Source organism: Pyxicephalus adspersus, chromosome 3, assembly GCF_032062135.1.
Source record: "Pyxicephalus adspersus chromosome 3, UCB_Pads_2.0, whole genome shotgun sequence".
Classification (NCBI taxonomy): Eukaryota; Metazoa; Chordata; class Amphibia; order Anura; family Pyxicephalidae; genus Pyxicephalus; species Pyxicephalus adspersus.
Genome location: NC_092860.1, coordinates 20,739,047 through 20,751,938, shown reverse-complemented (window position 1 = coordinate 20,751,938; position 12,892 = coordinate 20,739,047). Strand labels below are relative to the sequence as shown.

At 37.6% G+C, this 12,892-nt stretch overlaps 1 protein-coding gene across 3 annotated transcripts in view; it reads right to left on the bottom strand.

The window, feature by feature from the left end:
- Positions 1 to 12,892, bottom strand: part of SEPTIN9 (septin 9) — a 174,287-nt gene that overhangs the window by 92,311 nt on the left and 69,084 nt on the right. The window lies entirely within an intron of this gene.

Here is a 12,892-nt window from a genome sequence, read left to right as displayed (position 1 = left end):
GAGAACAGATAGTGTGGTAAGAAGCCAAAACATTACTAACATCATGACTATCAGAATATTCTGAAGGTCCTCCTTCCCATATCTCAAAGTTTCAGAGGCTTTGTAAAGAAGTATCCCTTATTCCCATCTGATGGCAGACCTGTCTGGCACTATATTATCCATTAAATGATTCATAAGAATCTTTTATCTAATTATCAACCTTATTATTTCCTAATAAGGCAAAGTAGCACATTTTCTGCCATTTTTTGTGTAAATCTGCAATATCTTGCATTTAGTCCACACTTCCTTTTACTGTTTCACTAGCCTGAAATGGTCATTCATGATGTGTGATAGGCTGTGCCTTCTCCTTGTACTATTTGTTTGTATAGCAGTCTAGGGCAGTGGTCGCCAACCAGTGGTCCGTGGAACACTGATGGTATGCGAGAAAATTTTGGGGGTCCACAGAAAAATTTGGACATTATGTGCAATTTTTATGTTTTATTATTAATAAAACATAAATAATATTCTAATAAATTCTTATGATCTGAATGACAATTTTCGCCTTTATATTGCACTAAATTCACAAACTAGTAGTATTAAGTTGTATGAGACAACCATCGCCGAGCCGCACACTTCAGTATGGTTTCCACCATTACGACAGTCACCACGCTCCACCAATACTGATTCTCATTCGATTGTTTTATTTTATTTGTTTATTTCTCAGATGCTCTTTCAGGTAAGTTTGACCTTAGCTGTGTATTTTCTTTAACTGTTATATTTAATGGCATCAAATAGTTTGACTTTGATAACTGTCATTTCTTGTTTGGTCTTAGATTCAAATGAAATAAACACATAATGATTGAGAAAAAGCAAACAAATATTTTGCTTTTTTTAGTAATACCAAACATAATACAACTAATGATAATAATATTAGTAATACTTCACCTAACAGTGAGCTGATCAATGAATCAGCGCCTTCACAGTCCTCGTCAGACACCATTAGGAAGATCATTAATTTACAAATGTATTTATCTTAATAAAAATATTCATATTAATAGTCCTCAGGATTTAAAATTATGAATTTAGTGGCCCATGAGGTCTACTACAGTCTTATAGTAAACATAAAGTAAAAGTTCTACCACATACCTTCTTTTTGTCACAAACCCATAATAGAATATAGGTCGCCTTGCAGTTTTTACTAACAATAATAATGATGTTTATCATAAACCCAGGTTTACTTACATTTCTTGCCTTAAATGAAAAAAATCACGAAAAGCAGCACTGCTATCATTTTTTTTTTTTAGAAGTTGTAAATGTGGTTAAATGTTCAATAGCAGTGTTGGTAGGGTCACCTATGGAACGCTGGAAACCTTGACAGCTATTCTTCCCAGTAAACCTACCAGGTGGAATGGAAAGTCATAGGCTGCAAGCAATGTCCTGAACACCTGGGCATGACTCCCACCGCATGGTGCGGGACACATTCCACAAATGTATAATTATAAAGCTTACTTGTGACCCAGGTGTAAAGACGGTGAGCAGGAAACACAATATTTCAAACTCCTTTTATGCACAAAACAATTAAAAATACTGCTTGGTCAAAGGATTGACTAGGGATTGTCAATGATTTATTATGTGTTTCCAGAAGCAGAAGAAATGGGAAGTATAACTGATGTATTGCTATTACATTATACAAATAAATGAAAACATTACCATAAAACATCTTTGCAGTAACAGCCTATGGCGGATGAACAACCACATATTGGGTTGACAAGGACCCGTCATGTATGTTGGAATAGATAACCCAACATTGCTGGTGACCTGAAAAATGCAAAGGATGTATAACCAAACCATTGCTGCATTTTTTGGTAAAATGTGACTTTAATTAAATGCGACTCATAACTTTATAAAGTTTTTAAGTATAAAGAGACCATTTACCCCTCTTCCTCACTGAAAAAATTTGTGCCTGAAGAAGAATGTATATAGACTAGTAGGCTGCCATGTGTGATGCTTCAGTCCACATTTTCCCTCTTCTTTTGTTTATAGCAAAAGGGAATTATTTTCTTGGTGTCATTGGCTGCATAAAGTGGATACTTGTTATTGGTTTTCCAGTGGCAGGGTAAGGATCCAGAAGAGGGTAAGGAAACAATGACTTCAACATATAGAAACAGTATGGGCATATCTGTGGCGCTGGATTAGCAGTCCCTTGTACCTGGAAATGGCACTGGCAAGGCACCAGCACAACAGATTAGGGCAATTCTAACTTTTTTAGGTTAGGTAAGAAAACATAATACCATGCATGAGGAAAATTGGAATTTAGTATTTAGGCTTTTAGTATTATATTAATTGTGCCTGCAAGGTCCACCTTTCTGACAGCAAGCAGGCCATTGCTGGGTGCTGCCACCTTGAATCTGACTTCCAACAATCACGGAGCTGTCACTTGAGTGATAGTCCATAGTATCTCTTTATCTGGGTGTGCACTCCTAACACAAAATAACTCATTAATCTGGACAAGTTCAAGTTAGGTGACCACAGATATTCACCCAAACTTTTGCAAACAGAAGCTAAACAGAGCAATAATGTACCCTTACTGGGAGGTGTCATTGCTGGGGTATAACCATGGGCATATTTCTGGCCCATAATGTTGCTGCCTGCGCTCTCATTGTGCACATTGACTGCTGTGAGGCTGAGAGTTGGACAAACACGGCACTGACGTAAAAGGAAGGAGGGGGAAAGAGCAGCAGCTGTGGCCGGCACAGAAAGGGATCTAATGCATTTATTTCTTAGAAAAAAACTGAACAATTGCAAAATGTCAACACGTAATTTACATTACAAATGTTTAAAATTTCCTGTTGGGACAGGGACTCTTTAAAGAACATTTGCCATGAGAACACTGGAAATGACTTGTCTTTCTTAAAATCCCGGCTGTTGCTGCTTTCAACATGTCTGAGTTATAGACCCAGAATAAGCATGCAGCAAATGAAAGTCATAATTCTTAATTTTTATACTTGTCCCTAATCACTGACTTCCTAAAATTAAACCATCGGCATGTTACTCTGATAGCACAATGGATAGCAATGTCAGCCTACAGATTCCGCTCATAACAGGTGCACTTTAATCATCATAGAGGGACAATACAGTAAAAGAAACACTTATTATGTAAATTCTTTTCCTGGGCAGCCGGCCTTTGGTTTTGGAGTGTTCACTATACAATCTGGCTGCTTTGTCCCGAGGGTACAATTATGTTTCTAGAGAATCTCAACGCTACCCCCACAAACATGTCCATGCTCCATCTGCCCTTGTGAAGTCTAAACAGCTGTCCCCTCCAACAATGGTGGACTCAGTATGACTGTACTAAAACTTCAGTTATCACTTTGTGTTAGTCATCTCCGCCGCTTTTCCTTCATTTCAACTGAAAGTACAGGTATCACAATTACAGTTTTAGTTGGTGCACAGAAGATGATAATTCTATACAAAATTAATGAGGAACATATTAGATTGTGATGATTTAGAATATGGAACAGTTAGTAGTAGGATTAAATAGAAGGGAAAACATAAAGACTCTTTTAGATTTATCAATGTGCATTGCATTAAAGCAGTCCGTGTGACCACAGCCTGATCGGACCTGGACAAATTTTCTGACAAAGACTTTATAAACCTTCCTGAGAGCTTCACCTATATCTCCTGGGAAAAGATGTCCCCCAAAGAAGACCAAGAGATATTGAAAGATGGAAGAACCATCATTATAACTTCTGCTGCACGTGAAGTTTCTTCTGGGCTGTACTGCCTACCCACCATCTGTGGTCCAATACACTAAAATGTTGAGTATTGAGGTATCGAAGTAATATACCTAACCGAAGATGACTGGTATGTTGTCTCTATAGATAACCCACAGAGCTCTGGCAATTCTTTTTATTTATGTAATGAAGCCCATCTCTAAGCAAATTTTAGCCCCCCATACCACAACCCTCCTATCCAATCTGCGGCCACCCGTTTACAACTATTCAGAATTAGTTCACCATCACAAATCCTTTGTCAGTGCCTTTTTCTGAAGTGGAAAAAGGAATCCAATGCTGTGTTCCATCTCTGCCACCCTCCAGCCTCGCCATTCCTTATGTATTCACAAACTTTTAAAGTAAGTAAGTTCTCTACCACATGTCCCTGGTCATTACCTATTTCTAAAGTGTAAAAAAAGGGATCCAATGCAGTATTACACATATATCAATCTTCTAGAGCTTCAAAGGACCCCACTACTGGAAAGCCAGTGGATAGTTTCTGTGTTCCCTTTGACTCTATAGAAGGGCAGAGAGGAGATTTAGGATGTAGTGTGTCACATGACTAGGGATTTACATGAGTATTTAGGACGAGTGAGAATTACTGCAGCAATTAGCTACATGAGGGGTAGGGTTCTCTGGCTTTGGTTCTCTTCACTTTAAATTTTAAAGAAAGTAACCATAAACATAGTTAAAAATACAAATCTTATTTAGAAAGTATTAACATATAAATATATATATATATATATATATATATATATATATATATATATATATTACTGTAAAACTTCCTTTCATAAAGCACAATTCTTTCTGCAGAATTCTTACACAGCAAACAAGACACAACCTGTGCATATGTGGGCTTCTGTATGAATCCCTAACTTTAGAATCCTTTAAATATATATATCCTTTAAACATATATATGAACTTTATCTTGGAAGCTGAAATGATCTTTCCCTAATAAATATTACAAATGTCAAGAATCTAGATACAAAAGTGACTTACGATCATATGTTTGCCCTTTCCTGTTCCATAGAGCTCTCTGTGGTTTGACAAAGGGACAAAGTCCCATATCTGGAAGGCCGGCCAAACATTCTGAAAAAATGTTCTTGCCCATTTCCTATAGTTACAAACTAGCTTGTACCATACAGATAAAAAGGAAAGTCTGTAAAACACACACAAATTATTACACGATATATAAATATATATAAAACACATAATATATATTATTTGTATAAAGTAGTCTTTGAATCACATTTACAAATTCATTATACATACAAGGACACACCATGATAAAGGGGCCCTGTATGGTTCCAAATTTACTAGTTCTTTATTTCTTTGTGATCCTTTTCTGTATCAGAACAACAGAAACAGGACAGAACTGATGAACCTGGCTGTTCTCCATAACCTAGAAATGCAGGGATCTTTAGTATTCAGAGATACAATGTAATTGAAGCAGCACAGGCAGCTATCAGCTCACTTCTGTAAACACAACTTCTGTAAACTTCTGTAAACTTACAAATGTACCGGACCACAGGGGACTAAATTGGAGTCTGTTGAAAAAGTTTGTTCTTTGAGTTTACATCCACTGTAAATAACTTTAAACGCTTTAAATTTTATTTTTTAAGATCTTTTCTTGGACACAAGAATTTGTAAGATGAAATAACTTTAATTCAGTTTTTCTTTAAATTCTAAATATTTTTTAAATCATATAACTTATGTAAGCACCGAAATTTGACTTGATATCATAACAACTTCTTGATATTCCGTAATTTTATTCCTAAACAGGAGCACTGTGATCCCCCCAATTCTGGCTTATGTTAAAACCAACCCACACCCAATTTCATAAACCACTTCTCCTTAGGGGCATGAACGTAGTCCACCCCATCGAATCAGGAGCACTTTGGAGCTGGATATGCATAGATCTTAGATTGTTTATGTGACTTGTATATAAACATCATTTTCCAATGATAGAGAAGGAAGGACATCTCCCAATTTATGGCTTTTTTTCTCTACAAACTGGGCATCTTTCCTCACCATCTGTCCTGTTACTATGGGCTTTGTGATGTGTTTTTATGTTGAATAGGAAGGAAATATTGAATCATCCTGTTACTTTAAACAGTGCTAAAACATAACTAAAAACTATATGTTATCACATTTTCTATGTTGCTTTTTGTTTTTGGTCATTTCCTCTGTAAATTCTAACCATAAACCTCTCTTAATTGTATCCTTTTAGTCTATACAATATGCAGTTGAAAAAATTTTTATATCTGTGCATACAAATACTTATTTACATTTTGGACGTTGAAAAATGTCTCTGCTTTTTGTTACTGCTTGCTGTTATCAATTACACGATTAACAACATACTCAATGGACTGCAAAACACTTTCCTCTATGAATTGAAGAACAGGAGTTGGAAACGTGTTGTAGTCCTAACAGGCTTTCCCTCCTAAGGTGGTAATTCTGTTCCATCAAAGATGCAGCACTGTGTTGTCACCTTACTACATGAAGTGTGATTTGTAGCATCACCATGTAAAAAGAAAGGAAAAAAACAAAATGCACCCACTATATTTATGGACTGGTAAGCTGTTCTTTGGTTTAGACTTTAAACAACAGGTCTTATATTTAAATCTAACCAGGCAACCATCCATTGTATTGTGAGTTTCTGTTTTTTACAGTAAATATGAATGGGTTATACTCTGTAGACCATGTGTTGGTTAAACCAATGATGGTCAATCTGCATGATATAGAGAACCTAAGCTGTAAAGATCACCAAAGGGCCACACATATTGTATGTAATGCTTTGGACATACAACACAAGATGGGCTGAGACTGTGAACATACTGTTTTCTGACTTCAGACAATTATTGGGTAGAATTCTCAGTGAAATGGATTAAGGGTAACTGATAAATGCTTGAGGACAACCATTGAGGAAGAAGAGAGCCTGTAAGTAACAGGGTGTTGGAAATGATTTGTTGGGTTACATGCCCTGCATAGTTGGGGCCTGCTTAGAGAGTTGCTAGAATTGGCGTGTCTGAGAGTTGGGGCACCAAGAGTTTGCCCTTCCCCAACAGAAGATACTGGACATGGGGCTTTTGAGTTACATCAACCCAGAAGGCATTTTGAGATGGGCTGCTGAGCTACAGAAAGAAAGTCTCTAGTCTTCCAAACATGAAATTTCCCATCTTCTGGGCATCCTGCACCTTTTCTCCATCCCTCCTACACTCTTAACTGTTAATAAACCCCCTAAACCTCAAGAAGAGACTGAGCCTGATTTGTTTTTTCACCACTGGCTTGAACACACATTAGGAGCTCCCAAAGAGTCGTGCTACATACAGACAATGATAAAGGATTGAAAATATGATACAAGCATGGTTAAAGACTGGGGCCATACTACAGAGGAGAATTAGTGCCTGGGGACACCTTACAAGAAACTGCTAGACATCACGCTATTACAGTCTCTTGGTTGGACACCAGGGAACTCAGCTACATGTCATCCTTGTAGTTATACTTGATTGGGGCTACATAGCTGTAGATTAGATGAATTATAAGCCTTAAGTACCAAAGAAATACTACTATCATGGTTTTGTTAAAAAAACAAAACAGAAACCTCTTCAATAAGAATTATATAAGATTACTGTTTCTTTCCACTAGTAATAAAATGCAGATGTGTTTTGCAGTACTTTACAGAGTATACTGTATTAACCACACCAATCATTGTATCATTTACAGACTAAAATCACTAAAACAGGCTTACCGTGACCAGCTAGGGCCAGTTTAGGCGGAATTCAGATAATAAACTTGTAAGGCCTTGGCTTTTTTAAAGAAACCATAGCAATGCAATTATGAGAATAACACACAAAATCATAAAAATGATTTGACTCATTTAGGGTCCAACTGGAGACCAGGGGGGCAACTAGAGGTAAAGAGAAGATGATGGCCCAACAAAATTCCTATTTTTTCTGGCATTTGGTACTATTTGGAGGCCAGCAGAGACCTACCAGAAAGCAAAAGAAGAAATCCAACTCATTTTTGGAGGTAAAAGACTGGAGCCCACCAAAGGTATTTGCAGGTTCTCCAGTGGGCCAGTCCAACCCTGGTTGTGAGACTAAAACATCCTTCATATTGCCGTTCTTTGCATTGCCACTGTCAATGTTCCGAACATAGGCTGCAATGGGATCATCTACACAAAAATGAGCAACTCAGGATCTTTGCATTGAATTTTGGCTTTTGCAGCCACTTTTGAAAGGATGCATTAAACAGGTAGTCCCCGGGTTACATACGAGATAGGGACTGCAGGTTTGTTCCTAAGTTGAATTTGTATGTAAGTCGGAACAGGTACATTATTTTAATAAATACCATTAGGTCAGATAATGGTCACAACATATTTTTGGCAGTGTGGTGTCAGTTATTGTAAAAAAACCTCACTGTGAGTTAATCACAAACAAAGCAAAAAAAAAAAAAAAACTTTATGGAGCCTAGACATTCATTAACTTCTGGAGAAAGCTGTGCTTTGATATACAAAAAGAAACAACTGCAGAGTTTGTCTTGGTCATTAAAGAGTTACAAGATGTTACAGACCAACTCCACTCTTAAGATCACCCACAACCTCAGCTGTGTTTAGCAATAGATTTCTTCTTCAAGTCATGCAAACTGCTCCCTTCCCCCCACCCCCTTCAAGCCTCCGTCCTGCAAACAGCGAGCAGGGAAGCCCCGTTCTTATCCAGGAGTCATCAATATGTTGGATGTCCTTGACCCGGAGACTACCTGTATATATTTTGTAGAATTTAGGTTTTTTAGAAGCTCATGCAGCAGATAAAAATGAAGGGTGTATATAGTTCCACAGAGGCAAACTATAGATAGTTAGTGGACCAACAATCCAGAGCCAATGAATTAACAAGGAAATTGACAGTGAAAGTTATTTGTAAAATAGAAGGGTTCAAATCTAGCAAGTAACAGAAAATGCCAAGAGATTTAATATAAACGTATTTGGCAGTGGAGCCAAGTTTTGGCAAGGCAAACCAGTGCAGAAAGCAAACAATTACTCAAAGCCAAGTCAGGGCGGGCAAATTTCATGCAAGGTTAGGACAAGCCAGGTCACCAACAAAAGGAAATCAAAGAAACTAAAAAGCTACAACCACCAGCTAAAAAGCCCTGTGATAGCAGACCTGTTCTTTAGACAATGGTTGATTTACTGAAGAAATACAAGTTCCTAACTTAGCAAAGTGAATTACCTCCTAGCAAGGGATACTTCACTTAGCTTAGTAAATGGGACGAAGCTCTGTTGACTTCAGCCATCCAATCATGGGCATGCTAACGTCCTGTTTTGGTTTAGATTTCCTTGCATGTGATTGGGATTGAGTGAAGAGTCTCTATCCCTTTGGAAAATTTCTTCATACTTTGTTTTATGTCCCCTAGACAGGAATTAAAAGACACTTAACACAACAAAAACATCCAGGAGGTTGTAAACTAACCTCATTTTTTATAAATCTATAAAACAAATTTTGCTGGCATTCCACTTTAACTGAATAATAAAAAAAGAAGTTCCTTGACAATTTAATCATCACTTGCTTTCAGATATCCTGTAATTTCCTCTGCTACATAAATTTTCATGTCCTTAAATACCCCAGACAAGGTAACCCAATGTTTTATTCTTTCAGAACATTTAAGCAGAAGACTAAATACGCTGTCTGGGCAATAACTGATTCCATAAAATTATATATATAACCTTGATAGGGACTTCTTTTTACAAATTGTAGTTTTTTTTATCTACAGAAAATTCAGTTTTCCATTTTTCCATCCTGCTCTCAGCTTACAAAACGTGTTATCACCAGTTCTTCTTCTGTTTCCTTCCTTCCATAACTCTATTCACTAAGGGATTGACTTGCTACAGATCAAGTTAAAATCATCTCTTTTATGTTCTTTGTGTAGTTTTTTCCCTTTTACTAAAAGGACATTTAAACAGATGTAAAGCTCTATTTCACTTGTAAACTTTTTGTAGTTGTCCTTATAGTTAATCCAACATTTCCCAATGCTTACCCGACTCGCTGACAGGGGACCTTCGTCAGATGGTAATAGAAACCTAGGTTGAAAATCTGGCTTGGGTGGAAATTTAATAGAAGGATTGAAAAAATAACTTTTGTTAATGAAAATGCTGCTGCAAGCTTTTGTGCTCATCACATCACCCAAAGCCTTGGTGTGTGGTCACGTGATAAAGAAGGTAGTGAAGGCTTTTACTTATCCAAGTCATTGTATATCTACGATTAGTAGGTCACATTCAATTGGACTTGTTCTTGTATTATTGAAGATGTTCTGCAGCTTTTCAAGTTACTTCACCAGAACTAATGAAGCAGCTTGGAAAGCTGCAAATCTTCCTTAACGTTACCAGAACAAGTCCAGTCGAATGTCACCAACGACTACTAGAGATAAAGAAGAATCTGAGCCCAAAATGGTTTATCCGCCATTGGCAGAGATTAAGTGAAAGGTCTAGGTTTTTGCTCACACACCTACCTGAAAAACAGGTAAGCCTTTTCACATTCAGCTGTTCTTGGAGGTTTGTTTCCTTCATCCAAGTCATGGTATATCTTGTAGTAGATAGTTATGTTCAACTGGACTTGTTTTTGTAGTGTGGAGGATTTTTTGTAGCATGCTCAAGTACCATATGGGGTACCATACCTACTAGAGATGAAATAGTGGCTTGGGCATGGACGGCTCAGTGTAGGAAGCCGGGTTTCTCAGCATCCCTCCGGGGTGCCGGGACGGAATGAACTCCTCTGTATCATTCCTGCTCAGCCAATCAGGATTGTCAAAGTTCCAAAACCCAGAAGAAGAGCAAGAAGATTGAGGTAAGGTGGTCCGAGTGTGGACAGATGAGGTTAAATAAAAAATTTGTGATCATACAGGTGAGCTTTTATTATTACCCAAAGTGATATCACCTGTCCCTTCTACAATAAATGACTTGCCAGGTTCATTTATACTTTGATGATTTAGTTCTGCTTTAAAAGCAGAATTAGGGTAAGAAGTTGCAGCGGGGGGCTGATCAGTTTTATGTATTTTGTAACACAGCCAAGAAATAATATAATACAATAATATTAATAATAATAATAATAATAATATAATACAATTATGTTATCCCTGAGCCAGCATGTCATTTCACAGTTCAGATTCTGACCCTGGATGATGCCTGGACACAAATGGTACTATGCTTATGAAGAAACAAAGCAAAGGTATTGGTAAAGGGTATGCTATATTCTTTGTAGTACAATGCATAAATATATCTGCTGCCTGGACCACTTAAATTATGTCCCAACGAGTTCTCTTACGTAACTACAAACTTCACCAATATCATATAATATGGCATGACTGTTAGGCTTCTGCTGTCTTTAGGAAAGGCAGATCCAGCTAAAAAAGCCAAAAGCGTCAAGCTACATTTTTCATCACATTACCATGTATAAAGCTAGTGTTTTTGACAGTTACCAAGGACACTTTTCCAGCTGCTAACAAAGGCCCATTCAGTAAAGCAGGGCAAAGAACAGAGGGCAACAAGGGTTTTTGACCCGGGCAGCAGACGTATTGCATAAAGCACTGGCGTACCTAAGAATTTTAGACTGCAGAGATAATAAATACAAAAAAATCCTAAACACACCCAAATGGCACACCTACTTTTAAAACTTAATTTTTGTATGAGCCGTTACATAAAAATCACATCATTGTAATCGGTGCAATTATATTGCTTTTTGTTTCGCTCTCTCTCTTGGCCTTTGCAACAGCTGTCCACCCCAGTTCCATCATCGCTAAAAGCCAATAATTCTGTACAAAGTGCAATTACTCAATTACAATAACAACCAATCAGATCTTATCTTTCCTCAATTTGGCTAAAATCTGGTTGGAATGATTCCTGTAATCTGCCATCAGATGTCCATTTTTTATATGGTAATACATAAGGAGAAAAGAAAATCAATGTTACTGCCGTTCTTCAAACTTGTCACATTTTTAAAGCCACAAGCTCAGCTGCTGACACCATGTAACAGACAGAGAGAAACATGAGACCGTCAGATACCCTCTCAGCTGGGCTAAGAGTGACAAAACACCACTTGACTGCTACAAAAGACCAGCTAAAAGGAACCCAAGGGGAAATAAAGACATTGCATTTGCTCAAAAACAAATGTGTTGTGTGCAATTAACTAGAGAGGGTTCAATTTATAGCACAGCACCAGGGGCCACAAGGTCATTGTGAGGTCCCTGTAGGAGATGACATACTGCTAGGAGAACCCAATCAGACTTCTAAACTTCCTCTGGAGAGGAACCACCAGTCTTAATATGTCCTCATATCACAGGCCGGAAGTGGTATGGCCAACTTTAACAGGTTGTCTATGTTAGGTTGTTGTAGAATGTAATGGAGGAACCATCTATTGACTGTGCAATTGAAGATCATTTATGATTGACAATGAGGGTCCTCACTTTTTTGTAAGGAACCAATCAGGACAGCAATGGAATCACCAGACATTCTTCCCACTGACCACCAAGCCAATGTACTGTAAGCTTTGGATTTAATATTTATAGCGTGTGTTACCCGAAGACCCCAAAGTTATTTCCAGGCTTCCCCCATGTTTAAAAAAAGAAAAACTGATCTAGAATAATCAGGGTACATATGCAGGGCTGGTTTTAGGGTAGTGCCCAGGAATCACACCTTCTCCAGAACCCCAAATAGCAAGAGTGATGAAATGCTGTGCATATTGGACCCTTGACTTCATTATTCACTAAGGCCCCAGTTTTGCTAAAACTGTCCCTGTACATATTAGACATTCTAAAATTTCATTGTGACACACTTTCCCTGGTTCAGTGTCCAGTACTGAAGCAAGGACAGAGATGACAGCTCCGGAATGTGACCTTTAATAAAAGTCAGCAATAGTCAGCTCCCTTAAAATCCCAAAATACAGAGGGGCCACCTGTCAATAAATCCATCTCATGTCATATCCATCTCAACACAATGTTTGATTCCTATTGGCATATACTTTGCATTACAGACAGTTTATTTTTCAGATATTTCAGCAAATGAAGACCTTCTCTTTTTTTACATCTGTCTCTGGAGGTTTATAAATACAAGTTAACAAGGTGCGGTAATGACAATATATATATATATA